A 23,153-nucleotide genomic window follows, 5' to 3' on the forward strand; every position below is an offset into this window, starting at 1 on the left:
GCGGATTCGCGCCCACCGGCGTGCGAACGGCCACGTAACTCGAATCGCGGCACGTCGCCCACCGGACGGACAATCCAGTCGTGACCCTCTCGGACTAACGCCGGGAACCAGTCACGGGTGGACCTTTCGGTCTCACCGCGATCGAGCCAATCGGCCCCCGCGTGGGATAGGGTTGCTCGCCAAATTCGACCTACCTAAGTACCCACACGGAGAGTAGACCGGGCGATCGCACCTCGCCGCAGGTCGACTTCGGACACGGGCCACTTAAGCGACCCGTTCCGTACTATCGGGATAACCGAGCGGTGTTATTCGTCGGCCTCGACGGTTCGATTAATTATCGGGCGTCTTAGCCCACGACCAACCCTTTACGTGAAGCAAGATGGGGATTCAATGAAGGAAATGACGAAGCGAAGCGGGAAAACAGTTCAATAATAAGCACATTTATTTCGCGATGAACGGAAAGCACACATATACAATTCCACCAAAAGCACAGAAAAGAAGAAGACAAAAAGCAAATGCGACAATGCAGATCTATCCGACTACCGGGCACTCGGCAACACTTATACAATTTTACTTCACAGACGGCGCCGACAACACACATTCCCAAAGCAAAAGAAAAGAGAACCACCCTCCAGGATGAGGGGGTAGGCGGGCCTGGGGCCGAGACCGTGTCGGGCCTACCCGTCTGATGATGAGACGCGGAGCGGCGGTGGTGCCTCAACTCCGCGGGCCTCGCGGACAGTGTCTGGTAGGGGGTGGGAAGGGGGCCCCCTTTTGTCGCACTATCTCAGCGCGGGGGGGAAACAGGAGGGGGTTGCTGATGCTCGGGGAAAGGAGGATTTCACAAACTCTTGGGTCCCGCGACGAGCGTCTCCACCACGACCTCGGTCGCGCCGCCGGCCTTTCTCTCCGCAGTTCCCCGAATCCGACGCGAGCACTCCCTCGTCCGCCTTCGCCGCCGCCGCCTCTCCACAGCTCCGTCCTCTTCACTCCGACTCCGCGAACTCCCAACTGCACTGAACTGCCACTTCAACTCAACTCTTCCTCCGCTTCCAACTCAACTCTTCCTCCTGCGAACTGAACTGCCTCGACTGACGAACGCGGCCCCTTATATCCCCCGTGGCCTCGCTCCTCATCTTTGACCCTCTGCCTCCGACCTTTCACCTCTCTTGCTGGCTCCCCATTGGCCCGAGGAAAAGTGGGCGTGAATACTTTTTGATCCATGAATTTGCATATAGCGACCGCCCTCCAACGCCCTGGAGGCGGGGCCAAATCGCCCCTCGCTCACCGATTGGACGGAACAAAAGTGGGCGTGAGTCGTTTTTGATCCGTTTTTCTTCGGAAAGTCCGCGATGCTTTTGAACACGCTGCACGGTGCGCGCCCTACACGAGTCCAGCATCGGTGCCCACGAGTGGCGCGAGATGACGGTGATGCGATGGTGGCGCGTTGTGACGGTAAAGGTCGTGGCGGTTGTGGTGAAGCGGCGTTGTGGTTGGTGGTTGTTGTGATGGCTGTTGAGACATGGTTGGTGGTGGTAATAATGGCGGTTGGTCCAAAATAAAGATAGTAAAAGAAAAACGGCTATCCTGAAGAGTCGCAGCCCTCATGAATGACATTTATTCCCTCTAGACAACGGGTTTGGGCCTAACTACACATATACTTACCGAGATATCTCACCTAAGGGACCTGAATGGTGGTTTGCGAATTTGGTCAACCACAACAATATATATATATATATATATATATATATATATATATATATATATATATATATATATATATATATATATATATATATATATACATCCATATCTGGATATGAGGTTAAACCTAAACCTTTGTGTGCTTTATCATTAAGAAACCTTTGAGGCCTGTTCCAAGTCAAGGCATTAATGAACAGGCCAACAATGGCGAATTAAGACCCCAGTGAGGGAGGAGCGAGGTGATTGAGTATGCACGTGTCATAAAGGATTATATAAAATACGGCCATAATTTATCTTCAAAAGGTTAATTGTCTAAATTAACCCAAGCACCAAATTTTCACTCATGCACTACCTCGGACTTCCCTCGGCATGCAAAATTTCGGGCCAATAGGTTTTCATTGTTTTGGAGTTATGGAGGAGACAGATGGACGGATGGACCGACACACACTGACATTTATTAGTGAAGATTTGTGATGCATTTTTGAATAAATCATACATGTTCTGTGATAGTTTAACATTTTTATGGTTACTTTGGATACCAAACCTAAAAAAGAAATGGTGAAAAAAACGCCTTTTTTTTTTTTTTTTTTTTTACAAAATCAAGCTTCTTTTCTGTGCAACATTAACATTTTCTTCATTTATGTAGCTCAATCGATGAAAACATGTAAAACCAACACAAATTCAGTTTGGACAACTGTCATAAAGACACATAGGCCTAATCAAAAAGATGGTATTTTCTGAAATATTCAATGATATACGAGTTTGTGTTTGAGGATATACGAGAAAAACACCCCAAAGGACAAGATTAACGTTAAACATAAGACTCATAAGACCCCGAAGACCCATAAGACCCAAATGACCTGCAAGACCAAAAATATCTGCATGACCCCAAGATCCTTAAGATCCCCAAGACCCCTTTTACCTTTTAAGACCTTTTCAACACTTTCGACACCTTTACATCTCTTCACCCTTAAGACCTTTTATACTCTTGAGATCGTGAGAACCTTTAGACCTTTACACCCCTTACAGTTTACACCCTTACCTTCAGACAGCTTAGACCTTGAAACCAATTGGTCCTTTTTCGATTACAAATAAATACATCACCAATTTTGCAAATAAATTTGAACAAAAGGAATGTTTGTAATTATTATTGATGTAAATCATGACAACACAGCAACTCACGTACAGTCATTATCGTCAGTTCAAACAAGCCCGTGCCTCTGAGCGACCGTGGTGAGACGAGCGGAGCGAGAGCCGATCCACGCAAGTTCACAATAAAATGGGTAATAATCAATAAAACATTCTTGAGGTAAATAATATGAAATATTACCCAATAATTAAAATAAAAAATCATTCCAGGTTAATGAGTAAAGTTGTAAATGAAAACATTTCTGTTCCAATCACAAGCGAGGAATTCATCATTGATGGGCCTTCGGGTACAAGCCGGTCAGTACCCCCCCCTCACTCCCCACTCCCGTATTTCTCCCCAACCTCTCCCGCTGCACCTTCACACACGCTCTCCCTTCGCAGTGCTGAGCGCGGCAGCCCCGTCCTCCCGGCGCCGATTCACGGACAGGTGCGGCCACTTTGAGCCCTGGTGAGTGTCGGACGCGCCGTGTGACGGGCGCGAGGCGAAGGCCGAATGAGTGAAGAGAGACTGACGGACGAGGGAAAAGCGCGCGAACGGCAACAGCGGAAGCTTCCCTGCTTGCTCGCTCTCTGTCTCTGCCTTCGCGCGCGATCTCCGAGTCTCGTCGCTCAAATAATTTCATTTTGATTTTCCTCTCCTCATACTTTGCTTTCCCACCAAGGTGTCTCTCCGGTGCACATGAATGTAAATTCCATTTTCATCTTTCATCGCATTTTCTCAGCCAGCAACCCACCCCGTTCTGCAATTATTATAAAGCATTTGTTTATAGATCATAATAATGTATCAAACGTTCACTCATCTATATCATAATGTATATACATATATACATCCTGTATATGATCTATTTATTTACTTATGTTTGTTCCTGCATTAGCAAATGTTAAACCCGTGCTTCACAGAGCATCCATTATCCCGCTTTTCACTTACTGCAGCAATGTACAAGTGCAGAAAAGTAATAATGACAATAATACTGTTTTATAAAACGCAACAATCCACACAGGATGGTCGTTATCGGGCGAGTGTATCGTTAATTATTTAGTCTCCCGGTGAACAACACTCTAACTTCGCGAGTCCACCGTGCGTCACGCACGAATAATGGCGGTTCGTACACCGTTTACCTTCACTCCAGTTTCACACACGCGGCGACGGGGTCTCTCTCTCTTCCCTCGATGCCATCAAGTCGTCTCCGCGACGCGCCGGTCCCTCTGCTGGACCAGAGGTGCATATGTCGCATCCCCTCAGAGGATTCACTTATCCATGGCGAACTCCTCGGTCTCGTTCCCGCTCGAATGTTTTCCCTCATTCCGTTCGGTGCTCTCGACGTTCATTTTTTTCCTCAGTCATTGCTTGTACTCGTTCTGAGGAATGCTTTTATCCTTTCGCCGTTTATTCGATGACTTTGCGGTGTTTTCACTTTATTGTGGGAAGCGACGGACGCTGTGACGCGTTTTTTATTCGCCGCGTCTCGCGTAGCAAACGCTGGCTCGAAGAGAGCTTCTTCTTCTTCTTCTTCTTCTTCTTCTTCCTCTTCTTCCTCTTCTTCCTCTTCTTCCTCTTCTTCCTCTTCTTCGGCTCGAAGAGAACTCCGCGTTCTTCTTCTTCTTCTTCTTCTTCTTCTTCTTCTTCTTCTTCTTCTCTGGCTCGAAGAGAACTCCGCGTTCTTCTTCTTCTTCTTCTTCTTCTTCTTCTTCTTCTCTGGCTCGAAGAGAACTCCGCCTTCTTCTTCTTCTTCTTCTTCTTCTTCTTCTTCTTCTTCTTCTTCTCTGGCTCGAAGAGAACTCCGCCTTCTTCTTCTTCTTCTTCTTCTTCTTCTTCTTCTTCTTCTTCTTCTTCTTCTTCTTCTTCTTCTTCTTCTTCTTCTTCTTCTTCTTCTCCTTCTTCTTCTTCTTCTTCTTCTTCTTCTTCTTCTTCTTCTTCTTCTTCTTCTCTGGCTCGAAGAGAACTCCGCGTTCTTCTTCTTCTTCTCTGGCTCGAAGAGAACTCCGCGTTCTTCTTCTTCTTCACTGGCTCGAAGAGAACTCCGCGTTCTTCTTCTTCTTCACTGGCTCGAAGAGAACTCCGCGTTCTTCTTCTTCTTCTTCTTCTTCTTCTTCTTCTTCTTCTACACTGGCTCGAAGAGAACGCCGCGTTCTTCTTCTTCTTCTTCTTCAACACTGGCTCGAAGAGAACGCCGCGTTCTTCTTCTTCTTCTTCTTCTTCTTCTTCTTCTTCTTCTTCTTCTTCTTCTTCTTCTCGAACACTGGCTCGAAGAGAACTCCGCGTTCTTCTTCTTCTTCTTCTTCTTCTTCTGGTGAAGACAAAACCTTTATTTATATATTTATTTTTTTTGCCGCGTCGCGAACACTGACTAAGAGAACTCCGCGTTCTTCTTCCTCTTCTTCTTCTTCTTCTTCTTGTTCTTCTTGTGGTGAAGACAAAACCTTTAGGACGCGGCTCTTGGACACATTTGTCCTTGTTTTTATTCGCGTCCCTCACGCACTCAAACACCATTCCCCCCAGACCCAGATGGAAAGAGCCAAAGTTATCAAGTTGACGTATCGGTTCTATTCGCCTTGTCTGTTGAGTAAGAAAGTGCAATTTAGGTTTTTTTATTCGCAAGCTGACAGGCTGTATTTATTGAAGGCGTATTCCCTGAGGAAATGCGGGCTGAGGTGGAAACACATTCCCATGGAAGGAGTTATTTTTCAAATGGCTGACATCCTGTCTGTCGAACGGCGAATTTTGCTTTCGTTGTATTTTCCTCCGGATTCGTCCGTCGTGCTCTGTGTTGGCGCCACTAGCCAATGGGCATGCAGGAGTTGCATCATGTGACTGACGGTCTTGGTGCCTCACGCTAATGTATCACTCATGGAAAGTAGGTCTAATACCTTTGGGCCAGCCTTGGCCAAAAGCCGAACTCCAGTGAGAAATCCAGGTTTGAGACCAGGGCGGGCCCATCGAGTCTCTCTTCTCTTCTCTTCTCTTCTCTTCTCTTCTCTTCTCTTCTCTTCTCTTCTCTTCTCTTCTCTTCTCTTCTCTTCTCTTCTCTTCTCTTCTCTTCTCTTCTCTTCTCTTCTCTCTCTCCACTTAGGGTCTGACCTGAGGGCTGCATTGGACAAAGCACTAAGTGATGGGTTATGACATCACGCAGGAGGCAGATCTGGTCATTCTCATTTCGAAATTTTAGTTTTTAGTTTACTCTCGCAAAGAAAATCTCAACAAGGGAGAATATGTTTGTTGTTTATCTTTGCCAAACTGATCATCACCATATCTCGTGTATTGCTTTAGATGTGGTGGCTTTTATCGTAGGGAACTCAGAGCGTTGGCAGAAAGTGAAGATGTTCACGTGTTAGTGTAAGTACAAGTACAGTACTATAATTGCTTAGAAAGTGACATGACCTCACACAATGAGGAAACAATGGGTGGAATTAATAGAATATTCATGGAAGCCGTGGGAAGCAATGATGGGCTGACGTTTTCGGGTATGAACTGTTTGTCGGAGCAATAGAGCTAACCCTTTTTTGCTCCGACGAAGGGTTAGCGGCCGAAACGTCAACTCATTGCTTCCCATGGTGCTTTGCATGCCTTGATCAACGTCCTGTTGATTTCATTCATTGTTCTAACTGTCTGCCGGCACAAATCGACACGAGCCTTCGCCAGCAAGAGCAGTTATCCACTACACACAATGGCTGTCAAACCATCCCTATTTCACATATGGAATAAAACCAGGATTTGAGGGAAATTCACCATACTTGTGTACTTTTTACAAGTTCCGAGTGCTTATTTCCTCCAATCAATCTTGTGTGAAGTGATTTTGCTCTTACACAACTGACAATTTTCAAGCATTTGCTTGGGTGAATCTGTCAGATAGCGGGGTCTTAATGCGATCAAACTGCAGCGTAAGGTTTAACCTGCTATGCCACGCCATCTCTGGAGTTAAGCATCAGGTGGAATTTCTCACCAGGTGCATGTGCATTCCAAGGTATGCTGGCTTCTTCATCAAATTACAAACGGAGCCTCGTCCGCACGGGGGCGTGGGGCTCAGAGCCTGCATAAAAGACTAACTTTGTATGGAATGAGCCTTTGCCCGTTTGATGAGTGGTCCCCGTTTGATGAGCCTTTATCTTGTGGGAAATACCATTGTGTTTCAATTCCCCACCTGATTATCATCAGAATTTTGTGAAAGTATAGTTCATTACATCCATAATACCTGTTGTGCCTTTTGCTCGTCATGATTCCCACGTTGCATAAGTGGAATCGCTGCACTCAGGACCTCGCTAAGAATCCACACAGGCCATCTCACGTCAACATGTGGACCTTTCTACACCTCTACCTTTAATAATAGCAAGCCATGGGCGCTGGCTGCCTGTTTATATTCTGACCTCGTGCCTCCCGGTCAGTACGTCATCATGAGCGTCACAGAACGTCTGTGCCTTTGGGACATGGTGAAAGACAGAGAAGAGAGCTGGGTCTCAAACCAGATTATCCTTAAACCAGATCGGCTGAAACCAGATGAATCGATACAGATTCAATTCGGTGAATAAAGTGTTAATTTTCAATGCACAGTGTAGCTACAGAGTTTATAGAGCACCTTACCCCATGTGATGTTGAGAAAAAAAGGGACATGGGCGTGATCTGTAAATGGAAAATTTGATTGGTTGAGATTATTTAAAATGCCGTAATAATTTGTCCGATTATAAAAGTTGTAGAAAATTTTGTTTTTGGATGTTTACGACTGTTGATGCAATGTCTTTTTCGCTGCCTTATTTAACACGTTGCATTAGCTCTTCATGCCTGGAGTTTGTATCCTTTATGACATCCTTAAAAACACTATATTTCCTGTTTGGAATGATTTTCAATTTTGTTTGATTGCCAGCCAGGCAGAGTAAATTTTGTTTTTTAAATCTTACTCCTCTCTGCATATGCGCGATGGGGGCGAATTTGGACAATGTACTGCTAAACTCCAGGTTAGTTTTCCAATTCATGTAAAATAAAACATTCAACTGAAATTAAGTTGTTCCTTAATTATAAACTTTTGTTTTTGGACATACAGTACAAGACAGACAGACAAAGTGAACAAATTGCTTAACACCACTTTTCATTTTGAGAAAGCTGGGTTATAATGTAATAAATGCCTGTCATTGATTCGCTAAATTATAGGTATCAAGGTGAGCCAGAGTAGCTGTAGAACGTCGTTTGTCCTTATGTCCCACACAGTATTTTCAGTGTTGTGCAATGTTCATCATCATCGTAGGGGGCCTTGTGTTCTTACCCTGATGACTGATCTGACATTTCCTGAGGACTGGTCCTTAAAGAAGCATACCAGGTGTCTCATTGGACATCTCAGTTGAATTCCCCCCAAAAAATTCCATCAATCATCATTAGCGAATGCACATTGGACCGGATTAAAGCATTGAATCATTCCACTGGTTGCATCATTACTGAGACGCAGCTTTTCCGCTGATGCAATGTCCCCCGCACATTAGGGCAGAAATTGTAATTTGTTCACGGTGCTGGTGATAACTCGCCTACTCTTCGCGAAGGACATCGTGGGATCGTTATCATCCACCAACTAATTCCGGCAGACGGGACACCTGGCTTAACTTCCGTCCAAGGAGCAGCACACACATTGGTACAATGCCCGCTTGCAAAACACTAGTCCGACAGTCAATAGTTAACACTGACACCACTCTGACTAACCCTAATGAGAATCAAACAGGCTGGACGGCTCAAAGGAAAGTGCGCTACTTCTGCACCATCCTGATGGACACTTACCATCAGTTTGACAAGGTATAGGATTGCCTCATTGAGGCACTATTGTCAGGTTCATCTTGTGGTATACTGGATAAGGAAAGGAGCTTTACGTATTGAGGACACTGAATTTATAGTGTTTTCTGAAGGATCTTGGTGAGGCTTGAACTTGTGTCCAAAGCACCGCTCAATCTTGGGGCTGTGAGAGCCATTTGATGTAAGATATGTATTATCACGTTGAGCGCTGACTTTAGAGGGAAGGTCTGACGAGTGGCGGACGTATAAATAGAAACAGTGAACGTCCCAAGGATAATTTCCAGATTAAGACAGATAGAAATTCTAAAAATAATTATTATAAAAGAAAGGATATTGAATATTAATTATTGTGGTTATGTGGGCTACAGTGTACCATATTGATATGGCTACCAATCATCAAGGGAGAGGACATGAATAGGACACATTTTAATCTTCCTATGTGGTACTTTTTAAAGATAGACATTGTATCTCGAATCTAGAGGCTGATAGGATAGCTTTTCGAGGAAGCATACTCGAAGAGTAAGAGCTGTCCAGTGTTAGTTCAATTCCCAACCAAACTATAAACTCTCATTCTGGTACTTCACAGTGGGCCATTGCCACAACAAGTGCGTCGTCCTGTTGAGAGGACTTTGAGCCAGCAGGTAATTCCACTACCCTTTGCTCGTGAGGGGGTGGGAGAAACCCATGAAGAGAAAAACTCTCAGCTAAGGAAATGTTCACGACTGCCCTAGTACACCCAAAGCAGTTATAGGATCAACAACAGAATTGTGTCTATTCTACATTGAACCGTCAAGTGTGAGACTGTAGTTGACAAATAATGAGACGCTTATTTGTGATAACATTTTATCCAGTTCTTCCCAAAGACTATACCCCGTGTTACAGAAAGAATTATTATTTCAAACGTGTTTTTGGCTTAATCGCTCTTTCAAGCTCCTGTGTTAATCCTGCCTGCTTTGGTGGGCTCAGGGCTTAGTGCTAATAACTCCACACCTAGCTCCTGACCTCAATGAAGACATTTAAACAATTCCACGTTGTAAAGATCAGCAGACTGTAATAGAAACAACATGGGAAACCATTAATTATCCATGGAGTGAGTACTCTGAACAATTTATTTCAACTTTAAAGTTACACAATGGCCACTGAAATTTATGGTTGGAATGTTGTGTTTTCCGGCATAACAATCCTTTTTATAAACTCATCATTAACCAGAATGACACTCGGTAGAGCACATACCTCTGTGAGGCTGAACAGCTTACGTTTTGTATCCCACTGATAGGCCTGATCTGCATCCGGACCATTCATCTTTGTCACCCACCAAAATCTAATCGACTTGTTCTTGTCACCTACCCAACTCATCCACCAAGTTTTCTCATAACCCAACTGCAATGTTTTGAGATATCATGCTTTATATCGTTTTTGGCCCTATCTCTTCAAGGTGAAGGATCATGAATAAAATTAGAGTCCTCGAATCCAGATCTTCACCAAAATTGAATCAATTCTTCCTTGTCACAGACCCAACCTGTCCATCAATTTTCTTCCGAATCTGTCTGTGACTTTTTAAGATATCCTGCTCACAAACAAACAAACAGACAGGGGTGAAAACATCACCTCCATTCAACTTCGGTGGCCGAGGTAACAAGCGGTATTTGTGACACACCTAACTGTGAAAGGCTCTTCAGTTGTTGACTTCACGCCACCCTCTTGCATCATTACCCAGCTACCCGAAAATAACAGGTGGTGGTTGAGGAAATAAAATTAACAAACCAGATAATATACTCCGGAAAAGACAGGTGTAATCGGTTCAAGTTCATGTGTGGTTCAATTCATGACTTCCTGTCAAATCCATGTCAACAAATGCTTCTACCATGGTGACACTGTGTTTTATGAATTGTGAAACATGACCAAGTGGTTGGGGAAGAGGAGGCAGCATGCTCACACTCACTTGTTTGCTCCTGGTGTGATTTGCGGTTGTCATTCTGGTGCTGCACTTAGAGAGTTGCATTGTGGAGAATGCCACTCGACAGACAACTGGTACATTAAATCATTGGATTCCCTGTGGATGTGTCCCAAAACACTTCACGGACACTGTCAAAAGATGTTTGCTAAAATGCAATTTCATAAAGGGTTGTGTGATGTATACAGAGATTTTCATTATCGACATGAAGTGAAAAATGTTTGAGGATGAAGGAGGAGGAGGCCGATGAGAAGATGGCAGGTTTCTTCCCCTAGTCCCACAGGATTGGAAGCAGATTGTGGTTCCATGCCATGTGCTCACCTCATTGTGACAGGCTTTCTTCCATTTTAATCCCTACATTTCTCTTCTCTTCTTCATGCTCATCTTTATCAACTTCGACAAGGATATACAAGGAAAGTTATACGAAGGAGGGGGGGGGGGCATTTCACCCCTCATGTCTGTGCTTTTGCCTTTTCTGTTAATTAAATCTGTTACTAATTATCCCATACATGTAAAGTGAAAAGTGCAGTGAAGCAATTTGGTTCACTTTGTCCATATATCTGTCTGTCTATCTACAAATCGACAAACGTCAGTTTATGATCGAAGAACAACTTTATAATTTTAATTGAATGTTATATTTTGAATAAGAATTGGTAAACAAATTTGTAGTTTAGCAGCACTTTGGCTCTGAATTTGTCCCGACTGCACATGAACAGAAAGGAGTGAAATAATTTTTCATACTCTGCCTGTCTGGCAGTTGAAGAAAATCATTCCAAAGAGGAAAACTTACTGTTTTTAGGGATATCATGAAGGACACAATCACCAGGCATGAAGAACTATTGTAATGTGTGAAATCAGGTGATGTAATAAACACTGCATCAAGGGTGGTAAACTTCCGAATTTTTTTTTCATTTCTACAACCTTTAAAATCTTTATTTAATTTCAATGGAATTATATACTTGAACACTGTAGAACACAAATCGCCTTATTGGCACTTTCAAAAACCTTCCATTTAGCAGTACTTGGACAAAATATTATGGCATTTTACATCATCTCGACCAATCAAATCTTCCACTTGCAGACCCTCCCCATATGTCCTTGTTTCTCAAAACTGCGTGGGTTAAGGTGTTAGATAAACTCTCTAGTTACCTCCACCACCAAAGGTGGAAGGATATTATGCTTTAACCCATGTCTGTTTGTTTGTCGGCTTGTTTGTTACTTGCAAAATCGAAGATTTTTCAAGTATATTGGGCAGTCGATTTTGTTATTCTGTCTGTCTGTTTGTCAATTGCCAACAGGTCACAATTTAAAACCGATCTTAACGAAACTTCACCAAGTTGTTGAAGCAGTCTCAACTGAGAAGCCTATTGATTTTGAGGTTAAAGGTCAAAGGTCATCTTGAGGTCAAATTCCTAAAATTGTCATTCTTCATACGATTTAGTTGAAATTTAAACAGGATTTGCATATCGTGTCACTGAATTGGGAAACCAAATTATTTTTGAGATCAAACGGTCAAAGGTCAACTCAAGGTCAAATTTGTAAACTCATCAAATTTTATCTGAAAAGTTGTCATTTTTTATCCGATTAACCTGAAAATTAAACAGCAATTGCATTGTGCATCACTGAATTTCTAAACCAAGTTTTTGTGAGGTCAAAGGTCAACTCAAGGTCAAACTTTTGAAATCATCAATTTCAATATGAAAAATTATTTTCGTCCGATTGATTTGAGCTTTGATTCAGATTGTCAATTTTAATCTTAATGAAATGGACAATTTGATGTGTCCATGGCAACCTTTGGAGAAGGGGGTGGGTTTGAGAGAGATAGGGTTAGAGAGAGATAAGGGAGCCACAGCCTCAAACATCTCTCAACAACCATTGAGAAATAGGGCCAAAAACAATATATAGCACAGTATTTATAAAATTTATTTGGCCCGATATGTTCTACTGAATCAGGCATTGCATGGTGGAGGTATGTGCTCTACCGAGTGCCCTTCTAGTTTTCTATGCATTAACCTCATTCTCACTAACGACTTAACTAGACTAAAATATCTCATTTCATCTGCAGCCAGAATACTGGCAACTAATGGCTGACTCTTTTAACACCAGAGCAGAGTATGTTTACCATCTATATAGATACAGATGGTAAAGCTGGCTTTGTCCCCATGTGCAGGATGGAATGCTCCAGATGCTGCACCTCCTGCAGGTAGCGTACCAGGATGGCAATCTTACTCTGATTCGACGCCAATGTGGAACAAATCCAGCAATAGACAGCTCAGAGGCAATGAAGCTACCAACTGAGTTATCCTGCCGTCCATCAGTCTACAACACCCATATTTCAATGGATGTCTACCATCCGCATGTGAACCAGGCTCATCAACCCTGCCTAGTTTATGAGATCTGATAGGATCAAACCCATAAGATAAGCTTACAGGATTGCTCAGAAGTCAGGTCAGGTCAGGTATGGGAGCATGTGCCAGAACAGCGCGTCGCTGCGTCCACTTTCCGCCGGTACTCCAGGGGCCTCTGTCTGGCCATCCCCCAGGCAGATGCCAGGCCCATCCCCACCTCCTTGAGATGATGGTCAACCTGCTGCAACCACGAGGCACGTGGTCGGCCCACTGGCCTCCTCCACTCACGAGACTCCCCCGCTGAGAGAATCTGGTGAGCGGGATCAGCGTCAGGAAAACGAGCCACATGTCCATACAGCCGCAACTGACGCTCACGGACTATGCAGGTAACAAATCTCATCCGAGTCTCTCTCAGCAACCGCTCGTTGGACACAAAATCCGACCAGCGATAGCCAAGGATTCTCCGAAGAGACCTGGTACCAAAGGAATTAAGTCTTCGTCTCAGATCCTTGGTCAGAGTCCAAGTCTCGCATCCATAGAGCAAGAGTATCCTTCTCACAATTTAGGGATTTACATGCTTAGCAATGCATTTATTTGTTCTGATGTTGTATGTCTTCGAGTTTCTCTTTTCCTGTACACAAGCACACTTTGGTCTTTGAGTGTTGTGCTTATGTGAATAATTATGTTGATTTGTTGGTTGTATCTGGAGCTGCCAGTGTAACTTTGAAGTTCTCTCAGTGTACTCATTAGGATTGTCTTTTTATAACTATGTAGAATTCTATTGTGGGCAATTTGTGCTGTTATCAACATTAAGACATTTTCCACAAGAGATGGTTTGCTGGCAATGGATCACCACAAATGTTTCCTAATGCACAACCATTCTCTTGCAATTAGGTTTCCTTAGACACTGCTTGTCAAAATAATGGAGCTAGCCATGGGGGTAGAGTTCGCAGCAGTACCTTCACGGTTTGGTTGAAGTCTGTGAGGCAGTTTCAAAACCACATGCTATATTTATACAAAGTGACCTCTTTCTTGTTAAGCAGAGCTTGTTTACATACTCGGAATGCAATATGGATAGCACAATAGTGCAACTTTGCAATTAAGTAGTGCTTACCTGGAGACCTAATATATGCTACAACAAGCAAACACAATGAGGACATTTGACCTATCATGCCTGCGCTTTATCCAAATCATTTTAAACAATCTATCAGTTGATATATCTTCTAGGCAAACAATGGTGAAACAAACGACAATGGAATTTTTTTTTTTAGGATGAGTATCGTCAACTTATATGTGAATATGACAACTACTACTACTAATTCAGCAGCCCCTCTTATTCATACTTGGCCTGACGTTCCATTGAAAGTGCTTTTTGCAGGAATCTGTAATTTTAAAGCTGCCAACAACTTGCCTACTCTTCGTAAAGGGCACCATGAGATTTTTTTTGAATTCGTGAAGGACATCCGTCAACTAACTAATGTCAGCAAATGGACCACACAGCTTTACGTCTGTCTGAGGGACAGACGTACTTTGTACTTGCAGACAGACGTACGTCTGATGTACTTTGCAATGCCCCACCTTGCCTGTGAAGCACCAATCCGAAAGTTTATCTTTTTTCATACAATGTCAAGACTCGTATAAGAGCTAACACACAGAACGTACAAGGGGAGCAGGAGATAAGAGGGCTGGGAGAGAGAAGCACAAAACAGTGGGGAACAGACATGATATCTGTGCAAGGGACACAAATGTGGCAGGGTATATGGGGTAAACAAGATAGACACTATAAGGGCTTTCAGGCCCTGACACGACAGGGACTTTCAGAAAAGAAAGCAGGGAATTTGAAGAAGGTGGGTTTGGGGTGGATTAATGGGGGTAGAAAATATCATGGTTTTGGATGGGGGAAGATAAGAAATGGTGGTGAAGAGCTATTTTGAAGACCTGGAGGGAAGAGTGGGATTGAAGAGAGTGTGGGAGTTTGTTCCAAAGGTGGAGAAAAAAAAAGAGTAATGAAAGAGTGTAGGTGAGGAGTGATTCTTGATTTTGGTAGTTTTACCAGAAGGGGGTTATTGGCGGACCTTGAGCACCCTGTGGAAATATGGGGGAGACAGATCGCAAAGACAGCAGGGGGTGGGGGGGGCAAGGCTGGAGAGGAGATGGTAGAAGACAGAAAGACATCTGACCTGCCTGTGGTGAGAGAGTAAGAGACCCAGACTCTACATCATCATGGGAGATACCATTGATCCTGAATGCCTTGGTTTCTACAGCGTGAAGCCGAGAAAGGTGAGAGGCAGGAGCACCAGCCCAGGGGGAGAGCAGTACTCCATCAGACTGTGGATGAAAGGTTTGATCATGGATACGTGATCAGGAGCTTAGATGTGCCAAGGAATGACTTTGCACAACAGAGGATGTCCAGTCAGCTTTGGAGGCCAGCTTGGAAATGTGGCTTTCCCAGGAAATATCATGGCAGATAATGAGGCCCAGAAGCTTTAATGAAAGGATTTCTTCAAGAGGATTGTTGAGAAAGTAAATGGGGGATGGGGGGTTCGAGACAGTCCTTTCGGAGAGATATAGTGAGAGTGTGAGATTTGTCAGGATTGTAAGGCATGTTCCAAGTGTTGGACCAGTCTGTGATTTTACTCAGATTTGCAGAGTGAAGAGGCTGCTGCTTGCTAGTCTGAGGGATGACAAATGGTATGGCAGAGGGTGCAGTCATCAGCAAAGAGATAAAGAGGATTTTCCTGATGGTCTGAGAGATTATTGATGAAAACCAGAAAAAGTACAGGGCCCAGAACGTTGCTTTGAGGAACTCCAGCCTGGACAGGAAGAGGGGATGAGAGAATTCTATTTAGGGCCAAACGTTAACTGTGGCAGGAGAGGAAGTTTGCGAGGCATGAGTGGAGATTGCCTTGGAATCAAATGCATCTTCAGTTTGGGAATCAAATGCATCCCAGATGGCTCAGATGTAAGTGTGCTTCTTCTGCACAATCCTGCTGCACTCTCTTTGGAAACAAACATTTGGTATAAATGGGATGATTAGTGTATAGCTTTTGTAGAGTGACATCATTTCACAAAAATGGCCATAGTTTGATGAGCCACAGCCTCTCCTGGTTCACAAATCCAACATAATTCTGTAATTTCAAGAACACAACATGAATGACCAGTTGTGGTGGTTTTCTACAATGATTTAGCAAGCATATCAATATAGGATTTACTTTCCCAGTTTTATAGTTCATGTTCCCATCATGTGCTGCCTTTTTGGCTGCTGGTTGCATCATTGGTTAGGGGCATGGCTATGCCGCTGATGCAGTGCCCCAATTATCAGTATACTGGTGCTTATTCCGCCGACTTCGGGAGGATGACAGGCTGAATCAAGCCCCTGGTGTTAATTCAGTGGCCAACGAGCCTCAAACTCAGGACGCTAGGATCCCAAGCCGCCACCCTAACCACGAAACCAACACCAGGCTGTTTATAATTCATGTGTGTTCTTCTTTTTAACTACCTTTGACCATTTCCATGATGGCTTCTACCTTTTTGCTTTATGAAAGGTTGCATAACCCTTGAACCAAAGATATGACTGATGTGTGATTTGTGCACCAGAAATGAATGGACATTACAAAATAAGTCTTGACTGCATACAGCAACAGTATTCTCCCGGTAGGCATTGATCAATCATCGTACAAGGCGCCATTTTTGATCCAACCAACTGCATAAACACAAGTGATGTTGGAGGGAGAGGGAGAGAGAGGGAGAGGGAGAGGGAGAGGGAGAGGGAGAGGGAGAGGGAGAGGGAGAGGGAGAGAGAGAGGGAGAGAGAGAGAGAGAGAGAGAGAGAGAGAGAGAGAGAGAGAGAGGATGCGGGAGGAGGGTACTGCAATGTATTGGGAGGGGATAGAGCAAGGATGGGATGAAGAGAATGCGAGAGAGGGACAGAGAGAGAGAGAGAGAGAGAGAGAGAGAGAGAGAGAGAGAGAGAGAGAGAGAGAGAGAGAGAGAGAGAGAGAGAGAGAGAGAGAGAGAGGAAAGGAAAGGAAAGGAAAGGAAAGGAAAGGAAAGAGACAGAGACAGAGACAGAGAGGAGATGCGGGAGGAGGGTACTGTACTGTTGTATTGGGAGGGGATAGAGCAAGGATGGGACAAAGAGAGAGAGAGAGAGAGAGAGAGAGAGAGAGAGAGAGAGAGAGAGAGAGAGAGAGAGAGAGAGAGAGAGAGAGAGAGAGAGAGAGAGAGAGAGAAGATGCGGGAGGAGGGTACTGCAATGTATTGGGAGGGGATAGAGCAAGGATGGGATGAAGAGAATGCGAGAGAGGGACAGAGAGAGGGGGAGAGACAGAGAGAGAGAGAGAGAGAGAGAGAGAGAGAGAGAGAGAGAGAGAGAGAGAGAGAGAGAGAGAGAGAGAGAGAGAGAGAGATATTAGCAGAAATATTGTTATGCTTTATGAACAACAACACACACACACACACACACACACACACACACACACACACACACACACACACACACACACACACACACACACACACGCTTGGCAGATATCGGCAATTTTTTTCGGGAATCGGCAGGTTGGAGTCAGTGTGATTACCAACTACAGTACTTACTGCACACAACCCAGAAACCTTGAGCAGCTTTCACCAAAAAACAACGTTGCATTAAATATAGAAGTTTCAAAGATATGTTCACAAACATTATTCTTTATAAACAGCTGTGTGTGACGGGTGCAAAAAAATTTGGCTCGGTAATTTAGAAAACACGTTTATAGTGCAAACGGCTCAGAAATCGGGAGTTATTTCACAACTCGCTTAGGGCAATGGAGCACAAACCACTCACTCATGCTGATGGAGAACGAACCACTCACTCAGGGTGACAGAGCACGAACTACTCGCTCAAGGTGATGGAGCACAAACCACTCGCTCAGGGTGACGGAGCACAAACCACTCGCTCAGGGTGACGGAGCACAAACCACTCGCTCAGGGTGACGGAGCACGATCCACTCGCTCAGGATGACGGAGCACGAACCACTCGCTCAGAGTGATGGAGCATGAACCACTCCCTCAGGGTGATGGAGCATGGACCACTCACTCAGGATGACAGAGCACAAACCACTCCCTCAGGGTGATGGAGCACGAACCACTCGCTCTGAATGACATGGTATGGCAAAAGCGTCCGCAGAGAGTTAACGGTTTGCTCAGAATGATGCAGTACCGCTATTGACAATGGTTGCTCGGCAAGTGGCTAAAGCACTCATGCAAGCACTCCAATTAAATAGTTAATAAGGAACAGTTGGCCAGGCTGTCACTGCACCCCATAAAGGATAGCTTTAACTTTGACGCGTGTTCCCCACGCATGCAGCAGTTAATGAAATTAAATATATTCGTTCAAAAAATGCCTTTATCCACAACAGAGTTGCTGCTTAATGCAGAACAACCCTGGAAATATCGCAAAGTTCAATCGCCTGTGAATGAAACATTGCAAAAAATCCACCATTTTGCCTGCTTGTCTGTGAACATGACACGTGATACACTGGTTCCATCCATCCATCCATCCATCTAGGACCATACGCTGTGCAGAGCATCGGTGCTGCCTAAGCAGTCTCCTTGGCTATTGGGCACAATCTTGGACAGGCCACTACTCCAACACAGGATACCAGCAAGCTGGCACTCATTTTGCCAACCTCAGAAGGATGACAGGCAGAGTCAACCCCACCTGGTATTAATTCAACAGCCAAGGGGGTTTTGAACTCAGGATCCGAGTATCCCAAGCCCACCACCCGAACCATTAAGCCAACACCAGGCATACACATCAGTTCGAGGTCCGCGCAAATGTTATAACTTTTTTGTGAAATGTCTGTTTTTCACCAGATTTGCTTTAATTCCCTGAAGAGCACCCCATGGAACCTCTGAAAATCTAGACACAGATCTGGCAGATGCTATGGAAAGTCAGTCCCTCTGTGGGACAGAGTGTGAAGTCTAGCAGTGAATGCATTAAATCAAGTAGCTCAATGAAGCTGGTTAATTTTGTTACATTCCTAAATTTTTGTTTACTCAATATAATTCTCCAAACAGTAGAAAAAGATAAGTTTAATGCTTTGGAAATTTCACATTTTCTTGTGCATGTATGGAGGAGAGAACATAGCCTTGCTTGCTTAAAGTAAAAGGTATATTGGCTTAGTTATAAGACTCGTGATTTCTTTAAATTATCAGATTTCACAACATATTTCGACACTTATTTAGTCCGGACAATATCTGATCCGAAAAAGTGAAATAACATTTCTATGATTTTCTTCTTCTTCTTTCGGCTGCTCCCATTAGGGGTCGCCACAGCGGATCATCCGTTATGATCCGCATAATGATTTGGCACAGGTTTTACGCCGGATGCCCTTCCTGACGCAACCCTGGTCACCTCTTACGACACAGGGATATGGTACACCTATTCTAACTGGGGCATACACCGGGCCCAGTACATTGGTACTCACTTTGCTGACCTCGGAGGGATGACAGGCTGAGTCAACCTCCTGGTGTGTATTAATTCAAGCGGCCAACAGGGCTTGAACTCAGGACCTTTTGGATCCCAAGCTGCGACCCTACCCACTACGCCAACACCAGGCCTAACCTAACCTAACCACTATGCCAACACCAACATTTCGATGATATACGTTAATTATCCTGTGAGAGTAGATCGTGGAAAATCGTCTCATATAATTCATGAAATCGCTCCAAGCTCCTAATTTGAAAACTTATAGTACTTACAAAAGTGATGTACACAGCGATTCATAGCTTTGATGAACAGGCATTTGATATGAGTGAGGAAAGTGAAAAATAAACTTTATCGTGAAGAGATCATTGCGGCCTGCTCCAAGCCAAGGTAAGGTTGAGCAGGCCAAAAAACATGGTGGCTCCAGACCCCAGCAACGTTACCCAGGAAACGCCTTCAGACCACAGATAGCAAGGTGGCTGAGGATCGACTGATGAAGGATATAATTTAATGAGGTAGTTAATTACATCTTTAAAATGTGTGTTTTAATTAACCCAAACATCCAATTTTCACCCTTTCACTTCCTTGGAGTTTCTTGGTATGCTTGCAAAGTTTCAGGCTGATAGGTTTTATAGTTTTGGGGTTATGGAGATGACACCCACACACTGACACTCTGACACACACTGACACTCTGACACACACACACACACACACACACACACACACACACACACACACACACACACACACACACACACACACACACACACACACACACACACACACACACACACACACCACACACCCAAATATTGCCTTTTATTAGTAAAGATGCACCATTATTTTAACATTTGCCAAATAATGGCGTAGATGTTGATCATTGACCCATTGGACGAAACAAAGCACCATGTAAGGCAATTCATGCAAACTTTCACAACTGCAGGCACTGATGTACGTGGGGCTGTCAGGATGGCCGAGAGGTACGTACACAAGCTTCTCAGCAACCTGGCCTGGGTTTGAATCCTGACCCAGCTATAAACTATCGCAGTGTTTCACAGGCAGGGTGATTCATCGATGTTTGAGGTGTCCCTCAAATGGACGTTAAACTGGCAACCCGTCTGTCGGCATTAGTTGGTGGGCATTAAACATCCCACTGTGTGCTTCATGAAGAGTAGGCGAGTTATCGCCGGCACCATGAACAATATTCCAAAATTTCTGCCTTAAGCTAAATCGAGCATTTGGCCTGGCCAACCAGTTCGTGAAAGACTTGGGCCAAAACTTCCACCAGCACACCCTACAATAATATGAGAATAATTGTTGCCATCAAGAAGAAGAAGAAGAAGAAGAAGAAGAAGAAGAAGAAGAAGAAGAAGAAGAAGAAGAAGAGGCACTAATGTGTGTTATTGTTACGAGAATGGAATGACAATCAAAGAATGGAGCATGGGTGTAAAATTTAATGGTTGCTGGTTGAGGCTTCCACAATGCCAATGGAACACGTAGCTTTGTTTCCAGCTGTCCCTCGTTCTGGCACAGATAAGTTCCGAATCTATGAGAGAAGACAACTTGCAAAGGTCTTTGCTGGATTTAATTAAACCTCAGGGGAACAAATCCATAAGCAGATAGCTGATAGCTCAGACAAAAGCATATTACCAACTGAGCTATCCTGCCATCCGATAAGGTTTATAGGTTTTGTATCCAAATATCAACTCTGATTCACTCCGCTTAAATACAGGGATTAATGTGATTGAATGAATTGGACACCAATAAGTCCAAGGCAAACCAGAGTTTAACTATTTATTAGATATTAAATTACAAAATAGGGAGCTGAGTTGACCCTCCATGGGGATGCAACTCAGACTAGGCTGTTCGGTAGCCAGCGTGCTACCAACTGAGCAATCCTGTGACAAAAGGACAGTATTTTTGATCTGATTTGCCCAAGCTCCATTTATTTTCTGTACAAATGAATGCCCTCCCGTCTTTTCCCTTTCATCACAAGCTTTCTCTCTTAATATCCCTCCTCCACGATAACCCTTTCTTCCCGATCCTTATCTTTTTTTCTCAATTATTTTTCTGCCTGAATTTACGTATCCGCCTCCTCCGATAGTATGTCTTGTAAACCAATCAAAAACTGCACTTTCATGCATCATCGATGGAGTGCATTGCAAAGCACACTATTCTTCATAGGCTGTTAAGCTGACTGTCCCACAAGCAACCTTATCGTTGAAAAAATCCCATCATATAAAAGTATTCGTTTCATGTGACCAGCATGAGTTATGAAGGTCACACAGTCAATCTGTTGGCTTGTGAATGATACTGTGACCCCTTGGTGAAGGAGGGTTGAGTGTATTGACACAGGAGCAATCTCAAATTTAGCCGGCGTGCTGGCCTGCTGTATAGAAGGCGAGATCTTTAAACTTGATCTATATAAATATATATATATATATATATATATATATATATATATATATATATATATATATATATATATATATAACCCATTGGATACACACACACACACACACACACACACACACACACACACACACACACACACACACACACATATATATATATATATACATTTTGCCTCTTAACCCAACTGTGTACTTACACACATACATCTTCATTGTAGATATACTGGGTTTTTCATTTACCCTCAATGTCTATTTTGATATTAGCCTTGCAGACTTTCGGTCCTCTCTTGTCAAATAAATCATGGGATGATTTACATGCACGTGATTGTAGATTGGAAAGATGGCCTGACATTCCCTCTGTCGGGATTCCGACATCTGTGTTCTTTGTTCCTTTCACACTTCTTTCTACTTTTTTCACAGTTCTCTTTATTCATTCTAATTCTTGCTTTTTCTTCTCTTTTTCTTCTCTCTTTCATCTCCTTTCCTTTTCTATCTCTCTAAGGAGAAGTGAATTCTTGCAGAAAATTTTCTGGAAGACTCACTTGGCTGTGCCTGGATGGGCTTGAGCGTCGTGGAGTAGCGGCTGAAACCTGAATCCTATCCAGGTTCGTCCTGATGACTCCATCTTTGCTGTTTACTTCCTTGGGTTCCTTCTTGGTCTACCGTTTCAATATATTAGCATCATCGCTTACTGATGCAGTACCACAATGGAAATTTATAGTTTACCCCAATATGAGGGTGGGGTATTTATAATTGGTATGTGTGTGTGTGTGTGTGTGTGTGTGTGTGTGTGTGTGTGTGTGTGTGTGTGTGTGTGTGTGTGTGTGTGTGTGTGTGTGTGTGTGTGTGTGTGTGTGTTGTAAATACAGATACACAACGCCAGTACAATTTTAAAACATGATATGTGCTTGCAAAGGAGATCCTGGACAGACAAATGTACTCCAGATCTCTCAACATAACCGGAGAATCTTCATCTTTATATAGTTTCCAGTAAGACACAGTTTTTTTATTTATAATTTTCTGACGCTGACGCCAGTTTGCCCGATCTTGACAATTTCCAGGTGAACCTTATCTTCAATCTACTTTGACAGCTCCTGCTTAAATGGTTGGGACACATATTCAAACCCAGACATATTAATTGCACAGAATGCTAGAATGACATCAAACACCAACCCTAATGGCCATTAAAACAAGTTTCCATCTTATGTAGGTTAAAAATCAGTCTGCTTCTCCAAAAACTGAGAAGATATATTATCTTGAAGCGACCAGAGCTTCGTGAATACATCTGGACATCTTCTCAAATCCACATTCCAACTTGTTTGTGTCTGTTTTAAACATTCTTTTAGAT

General features: G+C 43.6%; 1 protein-coding gene across 5 annotated transcripts in view; it reads left to right on the forward strand.

Moving 5' to 3' along the window:
• Positions 1-3,146: 3,146 nt before the first annotated feature.
• The window catches only part of LOC147020545 (leucine-rich repeat and fibronectin type-III domain-containing protein 4-like), a 365,929-nt gene continuing 345,922 nt past the window's right edge, over positions 3,147-23,153 (forward strand). For 2 of the 5 annotated variants that reach the window (XM_085895970.1, XM_085895972.1), the window contains exons 1-2: positions 3,160-3,301; positions 22,308-22,410. The gene's annotated coding sequence lies outside the window, so the exon portion shown is untranslated. Of the gene's footprint in view, positions 3,302-22,307; positions 22,411-23,153 lie in introns of all 5 variants that reach the window. The other 3 variants (XM_085895971.1, XM_085895969.1, XR_015061869.1) reach the window with 2 other exon arrangements.

Source organism: Eptatretus burgeri, chromosome 9, assembly GCF_056783735.1.
Source record: "Eptatretus burgeri isolate ZD-2024b chromosome 9, Ebu_testis_v1, whole genome shotgun sequence".
Taxonomy (NCBI): domain Eukaryota; kingdom Metazoa; phylum Chordata; class Myxini; order Myxiniformes; family Myxinidae; genus Eptatretus; species Eptatretus burgeri.